General features: G+C 33.3%; 1 protein-coding gene across 11 annotated transcripts in view; it reads left to right on the forward strand.

The window, feature by feature from the left end:
• The window catches only part of ARHGAP32 (Rho GTPase activating protein 32), a 380,058-nt gene that overhangs the window by 76,384 nt on the left and 289,552 nt on the right, over positions 1-14,122 (forward strand). For 3 of the 11 annotated variants that reach the window (XM_074216334.1, XM_074216327.1, XM_074216328.1), the window contains one exon: positions 3,623-3,715. The exons of the other annotated variants lie outside the window; for them this stretch is intronic. The gene's annotated coding sequence lies outside the window, so the exon portion shown is untranslated. The remainder of the gene's footprint in view (positions 1-3,622; positions 3,716-14,122) is intronic. 11 annotated transcript variants of the gene reach the window in all.

Raw genomic sequence — 14,122 nt, forward strand, 5'->3', positions numbered from 1 at the left:
TAGGTGGAAAGTAAGACACACATTGGTACAATAACTTAACACTGCAGTAATTGTTAATGGAAAAACCATCCATTTTCTGAATGTTTTATTTGAGATAGACTTCATTAGCTACTATGACATTTCTGTAGCTTCTTTGAACTCTTTTCTCCTCCCAAATTACTTCTTCCTCCTTAGGGATACAATTTTGTATTAAGTAATCTAGGTCATTGAGAGTGCATGAATATGAAGAGAATAGAAGCAAGTTTCAAGCAATAATTCTAAAGGAAGTAGGTAATCTTATATTAGCTTGAAAAACATTAGAATGAGTGATCAGATTGGGAACAAACTTGCAAATTAACAAAATCTGTGAAAAATCAGATGATGCCATGCTTCTTTTCCCACCTCCCCTTCTGACACCCATTTATGTATTATTTTTCACCATTCACTCTCCTCCTTTTCCTCTTTCCTTGCCCCCTTTCTTCTCCCTTGTCTCCTCTTTCATTTATCCGATATCATTATCCATCCATTCATCTGTCTTTGTAAAACTGTTGCTGGGGATTGGTGTCGCCAATTAAAGATTGAGAGGCTTTGGAAGGTGAAAGGATTCATACACAACCTTGGAATTTTAAAACTGCTCAGGATTTATTATACAAGCCTGCAAAGTGTACAGATTAAAATCTTTTCTCCTTCTGGAGAAGCAGCAAGCTGTTGGTAAACTGCTAGAGGGCAGGAGAATAATAAAAGATTAGGTGAGGAGTGAGTGAGTGAGAGAGAGAGAGAGAGAGAGAGAGAGAGAGAAACAGACAGACAGACAGAGACCGCCAGGATAACTGACTGGGTTGAAACTTGAGCTAGTATTTTCACCAAGAGAGGAGTCCAGGCAAGGCTTTTATTGTCCTGCCCACTCTCTGTGTACAGAAGGGTCAGGGGACTATGGACAAAGGGGAAATTCTTCCCCCTCTACCTGACTGAAATCAGGTAAATGGTTGGAAACTGGGGAGTGGGAAATGAGACTTTATGAATTTATATTAATGGAGGAAGAATAGGAGTCAATTTACATCACAGGGGCAGGTTAACATTTTTCTAAGTAGACAAAATTTAACAGCATAAAGGATTATAAAATTTGTTTCCAGTTGAAAATCTCCTACAATTCCCTGAATCATATTTCCATAACTACCTACATCAAAACAATGTCTATTCTATCTTGACAGCCTTTAAGAATTCTACCAAATCATGTTATTAAAGATAATTGTAACTCTATCCAAATAATCTTCAAGAAATATATCCTAACATTTCATTTCTTAGTGATGTTGACTATGTCATCGATGACCTTCAACAATAAGTGTTTTTATCTATCCATGTTTGATTCCACTGGGGAAAATTTTTTCCTGTCTTCCAAAAAACTTCTTTAAGATCTCATTTTAACATCTTAGGAACCTTTCTTTCATTCTTTTGATGTCACGAATTCTAGTGAAGAATGCAGATGGTGTTTTCATGATCCCCTTTTCTTACAACATGATTCCCTACCCCTTTATATCTAGATCTGTACCTACATCTACATCTACATCTACATCTACATCTACATCCATATCATCTATCTATCTATCTATCTATCTATCTATCTATCTATCTATCTATTCAAGTATACTTGAATACTGTTCCTCTTGTGGATTTCTTGATTTCAATGAGCTGCATTTCATTTTCTCTGCTAATGCTTACCCTTTGCACATATGAATGTTTTGGGGTTGATGTGTGACTCTCAAATCTTAAAACACTACTGCTTTTTAAATGAGATCTATAATCATTCAAGAAAAGTCAGCCTAGCTGTCTTATAGGAAAACAAAATGGATAAGAAGTTCCTACTGTCAAGGATATAATATGGGTGCACAAATACATTAGACTATTCCATCAATGTGTATATGTCTGTACATATGCATGTCCATATATGCAGGCATAAATGTATACGTATAATATGTATATGTGTAAGTGTATGTATATTTTGGATAGATACTACAAATAATCTTAGAGTTAGGTCCAGAATTGGAGGAGAAGAAGATAATGGTACAGCATGACCCTTGGGAAATTTCACTGTTTACTTAATCCCCATTTTTTTTTGAAAACAGCTCTGTCTTCCAGTGATAAATGTCAACAATAATCTAATACTAGTCTCTGAAATACTGAAGTTGAGGAATATGTAAAATAATGAGTCTCTTGATGGTCATATAGAGGTGATAGCACACAGATAAAATGTTGCAGAACAATGTGATAAACAATTTTGAAACTAATATACTGAAGAAAGTTTAACTCATGTTTTTTTAAAAGGGGAATTTTGAATAGATGATTTTGAAGCATGTGTTGGTTAACAAACATAAACTATAACTATACCATCTTCTAATAAAGTTAATTTAAAAATGACTGTCATGTAAGAAATGTTTTTTTTAATGAATTACAGATTTTATTGAGATTAAAAAGATGAACTAGTTTGTGTGTGAAGTAGAAGGTTGGAATAGGGTAAGACCAAATACAGTTTGGTTTTGGCCATCACAGGTTGTTAAATTTCATCTAATGTATATAAAAAAAGCAAATGTTAAATAGAAAAAAGTCAATATAAAAACATTTTTCATGGCAAGTAGAAATTATCATTTTATTGCAACTCATAAAAGAAATGTTAAATCTCTTGACACTGAATTTTTAGTGTTTTAAAATCTTCAGGTGGAAGGGGAATTAAAATCACTGAACAATGACTAATTCCACAAAAGAATTCTTTCTTTCTTAAGAGTTTCCCAGTCATCCAGAGTAAATGGAGTATACAAAGCAATGGTGGCTGGAATAGCTAATTTAACAATAGTTTCCTCTTGGGAAGAAAGCAACACCTTATTCTGCTCAAGAATTTACTGGAGAAAAACAACATCATTTGTTTTTCTATAGTCTTGAACCAAGAAAACTTGGTGATGTAGAAGTCATTGATTTTTTTATATAATTTTCTGGAAAGATACAAATTTGTAGCCTTCAAATATAATTTTAAATCAACAAAAGAAACAAACATTGTGGAGTTTGGGGAGGTTACCTAATTTCTGGTTGCCAAAGATAAAGGAATTGCACATAATGAACAGCTTAAATAATTTTTTTTTGACTTCCAGTTATGTATACATTTCTCTTATATCTTTACATAGAAAGGGCAGTTCCCTCTAATTAGTTCAGTAATATTCTTAGTTGGATTTCAATTGGGCATCTAGGTGGCACATTGGATGAAGCTCTAGATTTGGAATCAGGAGGACTCCTCTTCAATTCAAGTCTTGCTTCAAATACTTTCTGTGTGACTTGGTTTAGCCCTGTTTTCCTCTTTCCTTATCTGTAAAAAAATAAGTTGGAGAAGGAAATGGCAAACTACTCCAGTATCTTTGGCAAGAAAACTCAAAATGGAGTCACGGAAAGTTGGATATGATTGAAAATGACAAATAACGGCAACAAAGAACATCAAAGAAGAAATAGAATAAACAAGTTACATAAATATATTAGAAATTTTTTGTTTTTAAAAACAGACTGGCTCAGGAAAGTTTTGATTAATTTAAAATTCTTTTGCTGATTTTGATAAATTGTTTAAATTTTTTCATTGATTGAATTTTAGAATCTTATCTTTCAGGTTAGAAAACCAATTCAAAGCTCAACTCATTTTTTGTAAAATTGTTGCTGATGGATCTGGGGTCAACATAGGAATTTGGAGATCACTGAAAAGGTCAGTGAATTCCCACAGTCTCCTGTGATGTACAACTACTCACCATTGATCTAAATTATTTTCTCGTAATTCTTTTCTGTTTTTTTAAATAAAAAAATTTCTTTTGTTAGAGTGTTTATAAAATGATGTGAGTCTGCTATGCAGTACAATATTAGACTCAAACCTTTGGTCCTGAAGGATCAACAATTATTTAAGACAGAATGACTAACAAAAGGCTAGGCTTGGAGGCCTAGTAGACAGAGACAGAGACTGAGACAGGTAGCAAAAGGGAGATGAGGAAAGACAGAGAGCACTGACTGGGCCAGGGAGAATTTAGGATGTAAATCTAGATTAGGAGTTCTCAACCTGGGGGGTCTATAAACCTAGTTTTAAAAAATTTAATAACTACATTTCAATATAATTAATTTCTTTTGCAATCCTATGTATTTTATTTATTCATGTAAAAATTGTGAAAAAAAAGGATTTGCAGGCCTCACAAGACTTACCAGAGAAGTCCATGATGTATAAAAAATTTGTTAAAGAATTTGCTCTATACATTAATGGAATTGAATGTATTCAAAATAATATACCTGTTTGGTATTGTTAAGGGCATGCATTTGCCTGGCAGTTATGAGAAGTTAGATTATAGATTGCAGATAATTTGAGAACATTTAGAATTTATTTAATCTACTCCCCTTTATTTTATTTTATTTTATTTTATTATTTTATTTTTTTTATTTTTTTCCCCCTTTATTTTAAATAGGAAGAGAATGAGGTTCAGAGAATGTATGATTTGCCTAAGGTCATGTGAGTAATCCAGAGAAAACTGTATTACATTTCTAGGTTTCCTGATATGCCAGATCACTTCTTCTCAAAGAAATGTTACTTATGTCAACTTGTTTTGTTCAGTAGAAGCCAACAATAAGGGAATGTTTTCTCTATTAAAAATAAATCTTTGCATATCATTAAATAAAGATCTAAAGAGTTCTCTTGCTATTTGTCTAAAATTTTAGATTTAGCTTTGGACAGCACTTTAGACAATATACCCCTACTTTTAGACTTAATTGAATTATTTCTTGCTTTGATGCTAATGAAAATGATGCTATTTTAAAGATTGAATGAAATGGAATCATCCCATTACCATTTCACATTTTCTGAGATATCTTTGCTTCTTAACTTATTAATGTTGTTTTGTGAAATACAAATTTATATAGAGATCATTGAACACAAGAATATCTTTTAGTTTTTGTGAGGCAATGGGGTTAAGTGGCTTGCCCAAGGCCACACAGCTAGGTAATTATTAAGTGTCTGAGACTGGATTTGAACTCAGGTACTCCTGACTCCAGGACCGGTGCTCTATCCACTGTGCCACCTAGCTGCCCCAACACAAGAATATCTTAAACCTATTTTTAGTATTATATGACTTTTTTTTTTTTTGCAAGGCAAATGGGGTTAAGTGGCTTGCCCAAGGCCACACAGCTAGGTAATTATTAAGTGTCTGAGGCTGGATTTGAACCCAGGTACTTTGACTCCAAGGCCGATGCTTTGTCCACTGCGCCACCTTGTCACCCCAATATGACTCTTGAGAAACTATTTTTTATGTGATTTTTTTTCTAATTACATTTAAAGATAGTTTTCAACATTCATGTTTTTGAAATCCATATTTTTTTTCCTTTCCTCCCTTCCCTCTACGAGCCCCCTTGACAGTGAATAATCTGATATAGGTTATACCTGAATATCTAGGAGAAACAATATTTTAAGACTATTTTCCAGTTTTACATAACTGGAATGTTTATATTGAAAGTTGGGTAAGTCAAATGTTCCTAAACAAAATGCGCTCTTTAATATGTGGCAGGCAAGCAAAAATGTTTTATTTGAACAATTTTTTTGAGCCAAATTTAGGTATTATTCTAGAAAATAAAATGAAAGAACAAATTTCTTTCAGAGTACAATTCTTTCATTGTACTTCTTTACTGTCATATTTCTAGCATGCTTAAGTGAGAGAGATTTCAATATGAGAAAGAAGATGTAAATTCCATTACTTTATTTTTTATCTTATTCCAAAACTGCCATTATGATATTTCAGAGAATCTCCTAAAGCAAAGGTGATCTGTGATGGGTCATATGCAGTCCACAATAGTGCAAAGTTGTTTGAACCTGGTAAAAATGAAATTGGGAAACATTTTACAAAAGAAATAAAAATTCAATGCACATAGATAAATATCTTATTTTTTAAGTCTCCATGTGATCTACAGGGATCTTTTTGTAAATTTTAATGGACCCCATTTCTGTTTGAGTTTGACACCATTGATCTAAATTATTTTCTCGTAATTCTTTTCTGTTTTTTTAAATAAAAAAATTTCTTTTGTTAGAGTGTTTATAAAATGATGTGAGTCTGCTATGCAGTACAATATTAGACTCAAAAGATTCTTTTTTGTCTGCAACGTTATTTTACATTTACTTTAAGAAATTCTAGTTTTTAGAGAGGTCCTTGTGTCCCACAGTCCCGATTCTTTGTCTTAAGAACAGTGAAAAATATCACAAAGCACTTTTTTCTCCTCATTTTTCATGGAAGATTGATGGACATATATTAATTTAACTGCATGAATATCTCATGGCTATAAGAAATGTATGTATTTTCTAACAGTTCATCTCATTTTTCACTTAAAATATAAAATTTCAACATATTTTTCATTTCTACAATCCTCAAATTTTGCTATTGTCCTTTCTATTACTACTGCTTTTGCCCCTGAGAAATTTGGAGTGATGGTGAAAAAAAATGAGAATATAAATATTGAAAAGTATAAGTCTGCCCTCAAATACAATAAAATCTTGATAAGACAGACTTTTTATTACTTCATGAATTCATAATTTGTCATCATTTTGACTTCTGTGGGGTTGGAGCTTTTATACTTTTTGAGGAAAAGTTTCTTAGACAAAATAGTGTAAATAAGGTTTCAGATAAAATATTGAAAATTAAAAAACAACATATTTAGATACAATTTTGTACACTTTAGAAGTATCTTTTTAAAAAATGTACCACTCTGTCAAAGAGGAAAATAATCAGAACATACTGATAGTATTTTTCAATGAATAAAGTAATAGGACAACTACTAGGGTCAATAGTCAAGCATTTTGTCTTGTGTCTTCTTTGTGTATTGGTTCCTACATCTTGATGTAAATTTAGCTTTTGAAGTGGCAAGATTAAGTTGGATTAGATTGCAAAATTACATACTTTCAGAATTGGAAGTTGAGTTCATGTATGAAGGACAATCATTTGAAACATGTGACAAATAGGTAGCTTTGAAATGTCTATGATAATTACTGCCTTTCACCTTAGACAGCTCTTTACTCTTAAATATCACTAAAATTGTGGGGAAATTTTTTCTTTCAGCCAGTCCAACTCTACCTCTCCATTAGATTCTGCCTATTGTACCTAGTTCTATTCTTTTGGGTCAATCAGAACATGTCTCCTCCCTCATTCATATGTTAGCCTTTGACATACTTGGAAAGGGTCTTCATGCCCTTTTTAATTCTAGTTGTCCTCTGACAAGTCTAGGCACTTGTCTCAATGTATGTATGAGCTTGAGGCTTTTCATTATTCTGTTTCTTTTGTTCTATTGGACACTCTCCAGCTTGCCTATATCTTTTCTAAAATATATTGGAATTGAAATCAGTAGTACATATGTGGTACTACCAGGGAAGAGTAAAGAGGATGATTAACTTTTGGAATTAATCAGTGAACATTTATTAAATGCCTACTCTGTATTAGTCACTATTATGTGCGACCCTGAGTATATACTAAGCCAGAAAGTGAGACAGTCTTCACCTTCAAGGTGCTTATGTTCTACTGCTGTGGTATAATACATAATAGAAACATATACACAGTGTGTGTGTGTGTGTGTGTGTGTGTGTGTGTGTGTACACACACAATAGAGTTGTAGTAATTAAGGAAATTTGGAATGACTTTTTGAAGGAGGTGTCAGTTGAACTGGGGAAGAGGTGAAGAGGCAAAGTGTATCATGAAGTAGGCACTTTAAATTTCTTCATATAACCAAAGATTGCATGAATTTTCTTGGCTGCCATATCACATTGTATTGCTAGTTTCATTTCATGTTGAGTCATTGAACTGATGACTAAAACCTCCAAGTCTTTTTCCTGAGTTTCTACTATCTGGACCAGGGCTGTCTAAGATATAGCAGTGTGATTTTATGTGGCTCCCTGTGGGTTTACTAAATCTTTAGTAAATGAAGCTGAGCTACCGCAGACCTCTTACTAAAATGGCAAATCAAAATATATTATCTTTTGTTTCAATAAAAACTTTCAAAAGTAAGGTGGTACAACCCCGATCTAGACAAATCTCATTCCACCTATCTTGTACTTGTTATTTTTCTTATTTGAAGTATATATTTATAGTTATCTCTTAAATTTTTCGCTTTTGGATTTAGCCCAGGATTCTGTTTTCTACTCTCAAATTTTTTTCATCCAACATATTAACTGTCCCATTCATCTTTGTGTCATCTGCACATTTGCCAGACATGGCATATATCCTCAATACTTTTTATCTAAGATAAAAATGGTAACCTGCAAAACCAAATAAGATCTCTGAGACCTCAGTCATAATTCTTCTATCGTCGAATTATTATTATTTGTGCAGCTGCTGCCCTGGGTTCCTGGAAGCCTTGATTTGTCTACTGTCTTCTAAAGGCATAAAGTTGGCACAACTTGAACGAAGGAGTTGGGAGAGTATATGTGTGTGTGTGTGTGGGGGGGATGAGTCAGTGTTAGGGACAAGCCTTATAATTAAATGGCTGTCACAGTGAGGGTAGTTGTGACACATCTTTCCACTTTTTGGGACAGCTAGGTGGCCCAGTGGATAGGGCCTGGAGTCAGGAGGACCTGAGTTCAAATTTGCCCTCAGACACTTAATTACCTAGCTGTGTGACCTTGGGCAAATCACTTAACCCCATTGTCTTGCATAAAACAAAAACAAAAAACAAAACCCAAACATCTTTCCTCTTTTATTTTTTTAAAGTTTTTTTTGTGTAAATACACACACACACACACACACACACACACACACACACACACACATACAGTATTGATACAAGATAATCTACTGGAGGGGAGAGCAACTAGTGTCTCTGAGCCTTGAAGGAAACCAGGTATTTTAAGAGATAAAGAGGAGCATTTCAAGCATTAAATGACAACAAAGGCAAAGGGACAGATGAGGAAATGGGATGTTGTATGTGAAATGTACATAGATATGGCTGGTCTGAAGAGTTTTGTGTATAAGACTGGAAAGGGCAAGATGGAAGCACAGTTGGGAAGAGCTTCAAATCTCAAATAAGATCTTTGTTCCCAAGAGGTAAGGAGTTATTAGCATTGAGTCTGGGAATGATCTGGAATGACCTACATTTAAAGAAATTTGTCTTGGTAGCCAGGTGGAGGATGGATTGGAGTGAAGAGAAATTCAAGGCAGGGAGACAAAATAGTTGTTCTTTCAGTAGTGCAGATGTGAAGTGATAATCGTCTGAAATAGGGCAATTGATATGTGAGTAGAGAAGAGACAAAAGATGCTATAGAGAGAAAAAAGAAGTGATTGGGTTTGTAGGATGAGAATATGAGATTGTAAACTTGAAGAACTGGAGGGATAGTAATGCCCTCCATGGAAGAAAGGAAGTTTAGAAGAATAGTGGATTGGGAAAAAAGAGTGATTTTTGTTTTGGACATCTTCTTGAGTTGAAGATGGTTTGGAAAGAGTGCTGACACTGGGATGGGGGAAATTACAATTCACTGAAGTTTCATCTGCTTTGTTAACATTGTCCCCGCATTTTTTTAAGGTTAGACAGTCAACAAAATGTGATCAAGCTCTCATTTGTAGTTTTACAATTTTGAGGTATATGTGTTTACATGAACAAATTCTTGTTCTAATTGGAGCTGGCTCCAGCACCCACTGTTTATGGGACATTAACTCCATGTGTCCATTGCTGATGTGAGGTTGGAACGGGGGAGGTGGTTAAGCCCTAGGGAGTTTATAAGCTCACTAGGTGAAGAGTAGAGAGGAAAGAGTTAAGTGAGAATAAAATCAGATTAGAAAAGGAGAAGAATGGACAAGGCAGCCATATATACAGTTCCAGAAAAAACCTAATCAAGTGGGTAACTGATTTTTATAGGAGCTGACATGTTCTCTTATCCATCCATTTTGAGAGACTTTTTAAGTGTAATCTCATGGCCCTCATTTCCTTTTTACAATTTGCTAGCGTTTACTTTTACTATCAGCTTTAGTGTATGGTGAAATATTGGGGGAAAAAAGATGATTTATGGAACTGCAGTATAAGAAGAAAACATCTGAATTAAGTACTCTGGTTTTGAGGATGATTATTATAGTACACCAAGATTGAAGGGAATTGAATCACCTGTGGATTTTAGACTTCCTTCTAGCCTGCCTTCCTGTTAAGAAAGGAATCAATCAGGTAACAAAAAAGCATAATTATGAATTTAGCTATGAAGACTTGAGCAATATTTAGAAGCAGTGTTTTAGTTTTATTAGCCATCAACAGTGAACAAAGATTAAAAACATTGGTGAATGACATTTCTAGGTAGGAAGAATGGATTGTGGCTTATCCATTTACAAACTTTTTGATTACTCAGGATTTCTTAAGATTATGATATAGACTGATATTGAGAACTTTAATTCTGTACTAATCTGTTTCCTATGTGAAGTAATTATTGCATAACAAGTTTCAGTGAAATTCAGCTCAAATACAGGTTTAAACTTTGCCTGTTCGTCATTTGTTGGTGAAAATGGCTGTGGAAGTACCCACTCAATATTCTTTTCATCAGTTTGAATAGAACCAGGGAGAACAATAAGGACCAAAAGAAAAGATGCATTTGGTTTGTAAATCCTATCATTATTTAACCATTTTTTATAGTTAGCAATTAGCTGTAATTAATTGAATGTGAGAAAATAATTTTTTTACATATATTCTCTTGTTCATGCAACTGAAATTTATACACATGGGCCAATTGGGGAAAGGAGGGTTAATGTAGCTTCTTAATAAAGAAAAAATTGTTTTAAATTAAAAAATATTAAATAAAATAAAAAAGAAAAAATAAAAAGTCTTAGTGGAGTCATGGAAGGGGAAAAGCCTGATATTTAACTTCTGGTTAAAGGAAGTTAAATGAACATAATTTGAACATAATTAAATTATTATTTATTTATTTATTTATTTATTTATTTATTTATTTATTTATTTTTTAGATTTTTCAAGGCAATGGGGTTAAGTGGCTTGCCCAAGGCCACACAGCTAGGTAATTATTAAGTGTCTGAGGCCAGGTTTGAACTCAGGTACTCCTGACTCCAAGGCCGGTGCTCTATCCACTGCGCCACCTAGCTGCCCTGAACATAATTAAATTAAAAAGGAGCATAATTAAAATATATGAGATATCTGATAACTTCTGAATCTAAGTTCAGTTTCATTCATTTATTTTCATCTATTGAAGTAAGAGCTGCTTTCATTTGATTTTTTTCCCCCCTTTCAATTCCTTATTTTTTTCTAGGTATTTTTTATGTTTTTACCTTGAAGTGTGCCAAATAGCAATCATGAATATATTTTATTCTTTATTTCAAATTAGAACAGTAGTCTATAAAATAGTGACAGTTTTGAAAGCCCCCCTGGTAAGTCTAAGATCGTTTTGATAATGTTCTCTTTAAGCCTTCAGATTTCTGTGCTTTTGCAGTATCTTTTCTCTGTGGCTTTTGGGGTCATCAGAACTAGAGCTGTGTGGGATTACAGAAGACATCTGGTTCAACTACTTTATTTTTTAGATTGATGAAATTGAAGATACATAGGTTAAGTGACTTAGGTTAAGTTCTTATAGCTAGTTAATATCAGAGGTGAGCCTTGAACTCAGTTTCTCTGAACCAAAATCATTGTTTTTTTCACTATCAAATAGCCTTTTCTTTTTAAACTTTGCTTTATTATTTCCTTTTTATCAACCCTTAATTCCATTTTTTTAGGATGTGAATTAGCTACAGATGCTATTATTGATTAATATCAAGAAATTGTATAACTGATAATAGCTTTAATATTTGCTTTAAATATTTAGTCAGAGAGGAATCAGACCTCTCTACTCTTCACTAAGTCAGCTTATAAACTCCCTAGGGCTCAACCACCTCTCCTGTGCAGGTGACTACTTGCTCTATATATACAGATTTAGTGTTTCTCCTGACCTCCAGCCTTATATCAGCAACTTATTTTACAGACACATGGAATTAGATGTCTCATAAACAGTGGGTGCTGGAATCAGCTCCAGATATCTTTGTTCCCTGAAAATTAAAATGTTTTTATTATGCTATTGATCTATGGTTCCTTTTTTCCTATATTCTTCATTGGTTTAGGAGAAACTTTGTCTTATAAAAAGAGTTTCCTTCTCAATTTTTGAGGATAGTGTTATTAATTGTTCTTTCAGAATTTGACTTTTGCATTTCTTCATTCAGTGATTAGAGCATTTTATTCATTTGATTGTAGATATCTTTGAGTATGTCATCTGAAAATTGCTTGTTCATATCATTTGACCATTTATCAATTGGGGAATGACTTCTATAAATGGGGAATGAAAATTCACTGAATTATCTATACATTGAGAAATGAGACCCTTATGAGGGAATCAGTATTAATTTTTTTTCACAGTTATGATTACTAATTGTATTTTCCATTATCCTCATTTCCCTTGTTTTTCCTGCTCTCTCTGGCTCTCCTTTCCCCATCCATTCTTAAAGTGTTTTGCTTCTGACTGTTGCCTACCCAAATATATATTCTATCAGACCCTGTTCCCTATTTCCCTTCCTCCTTCTCTTATTTCCTGCCCCTCTGACTTTCCTGTAGGGTAGGATAGATTTTTATACGTATCATGAGTGTGTATTTTTTTTTTTCCCTCTTGGAGTTAATTCTGATGAATAAGCTTCCAAGTTCTTCCATTTCCCATTTAAGAATATAACTATTTTAACTTTATCAAATTTCTTATGATTGATCTTGTTTACCTTTTTATGTTTCTCTTAGATCTTGTATTTGAAAGTTAAATTTTCTGTTCAACCCTGGCCTTTTCATCAGAAATTCTTGAAAATCTTCAGTTTCATTAGACGTCCATTTATTTTCCCTTGAAGAATTATACTCAGTTTTGCTGGGTATGTGATTCTTGGTTGTAATCTTAGCTTGTAGGTTTTCTGGAATATCATAACCAGGCACTCTGATGTTTTAATATAGAAGTTATTGAATTATGTGTTGTCCTGACTATAGCTCTATGATATTTGATTTGCTTCTTTCTGTTTGTTCACAGACCTGAGAACTCTGGAATTCGACTGTAGTATTCCTGGAGTTTTTACTTTTTACTGGGATCTCTTTCAGGAGGTGATCAGTAGATTCTTTCAATTTCTATTTCATTCTCTGGAACTAGCATATTAGGGCAATTTTTCTTGATGGTTTTTGACAGATGATCTCTAGACTATTTGATTATGATTTTTTTGTTTGATTATGATTTTTAAGTAGTTCAGTAATAATTAAATTAGCTATTCTAGACATATTTTTTTCCTAATGAGATATTTGGCTAGTTTCTACTGACCCAATTTTGATTTTCAAGAAATTATTTCTTTACTAAGGTTTTATACAGCCTTTTCCATATGGCCAATTCTTTTCTTCAATGAACAGAATACACATTTTTTCATTTGGTTGTTACTATTTTCCTTTTTTTTTTTTTTTGATAAGGCAATGGGGTTAAAGAGACTTGCCTAAGGTCACACAGCTAGGTAATTACTAAGTGTCTGGAGGCCAAATTTGAACTCAGGTCCTCCTGACTCCAGGGCTGGTATTCTATCCACTGTACCACCTAGCTGCCCCCTGGTTATTTCTATTTCTTAAAGAGTTGTTTTCAGGGAATTTTTGTACACCTTTAAGGGTTTGGTTTATTTTTTAAAGTATTATTTTCTTCAATTATCTACGTATCCATACATCTACCTATTCATTCATTCATTCATTCATTCATTTATTTTAGAATTGTGTGTGTGCTATGTGATCCTGGGCAAGTCATTTGAGCCAGTTCACCTCTGTTTCCTCATCTGTAACATGAACCGGAGAAGGAAGTGGCAAACCATTCCATAATTTTTGCCAAGAAAACAACAAATGATGTTGCAAAGAGTCAGACACGGTTAAATAACTAAGCAATAACAAAGATTTATTTTACTATTTGTGATTTGGAATTTGTTTTCAAGCAGTCATCTAATGTTTGTAATTCTTTTGGAACTTTTGTTCACATCTTTTAATTTCTCTTACTTTTTGTGTATTTGTTGATTTCCTATATTTGGAATGTTAGATGTTTTATTGATATTCATTGTGAATTTTGTTTTAGTTCATAGGGTCATAGATTTAA

This window comes from Macrotis lagotis, chromosome 1 (assembly GCF_037893015.1).
Source record: "Macrotis lagotis isolate mMagLag1 chromosome 1, bilby.v1.9.chrom.fasta, whole genome shotgun sequence".
NCBI lineage: Eukaryota > Metazoa > Chordata > Mammalia > Peramelemorphia > Peramelidae > Macrotis > Macrotis lagotis.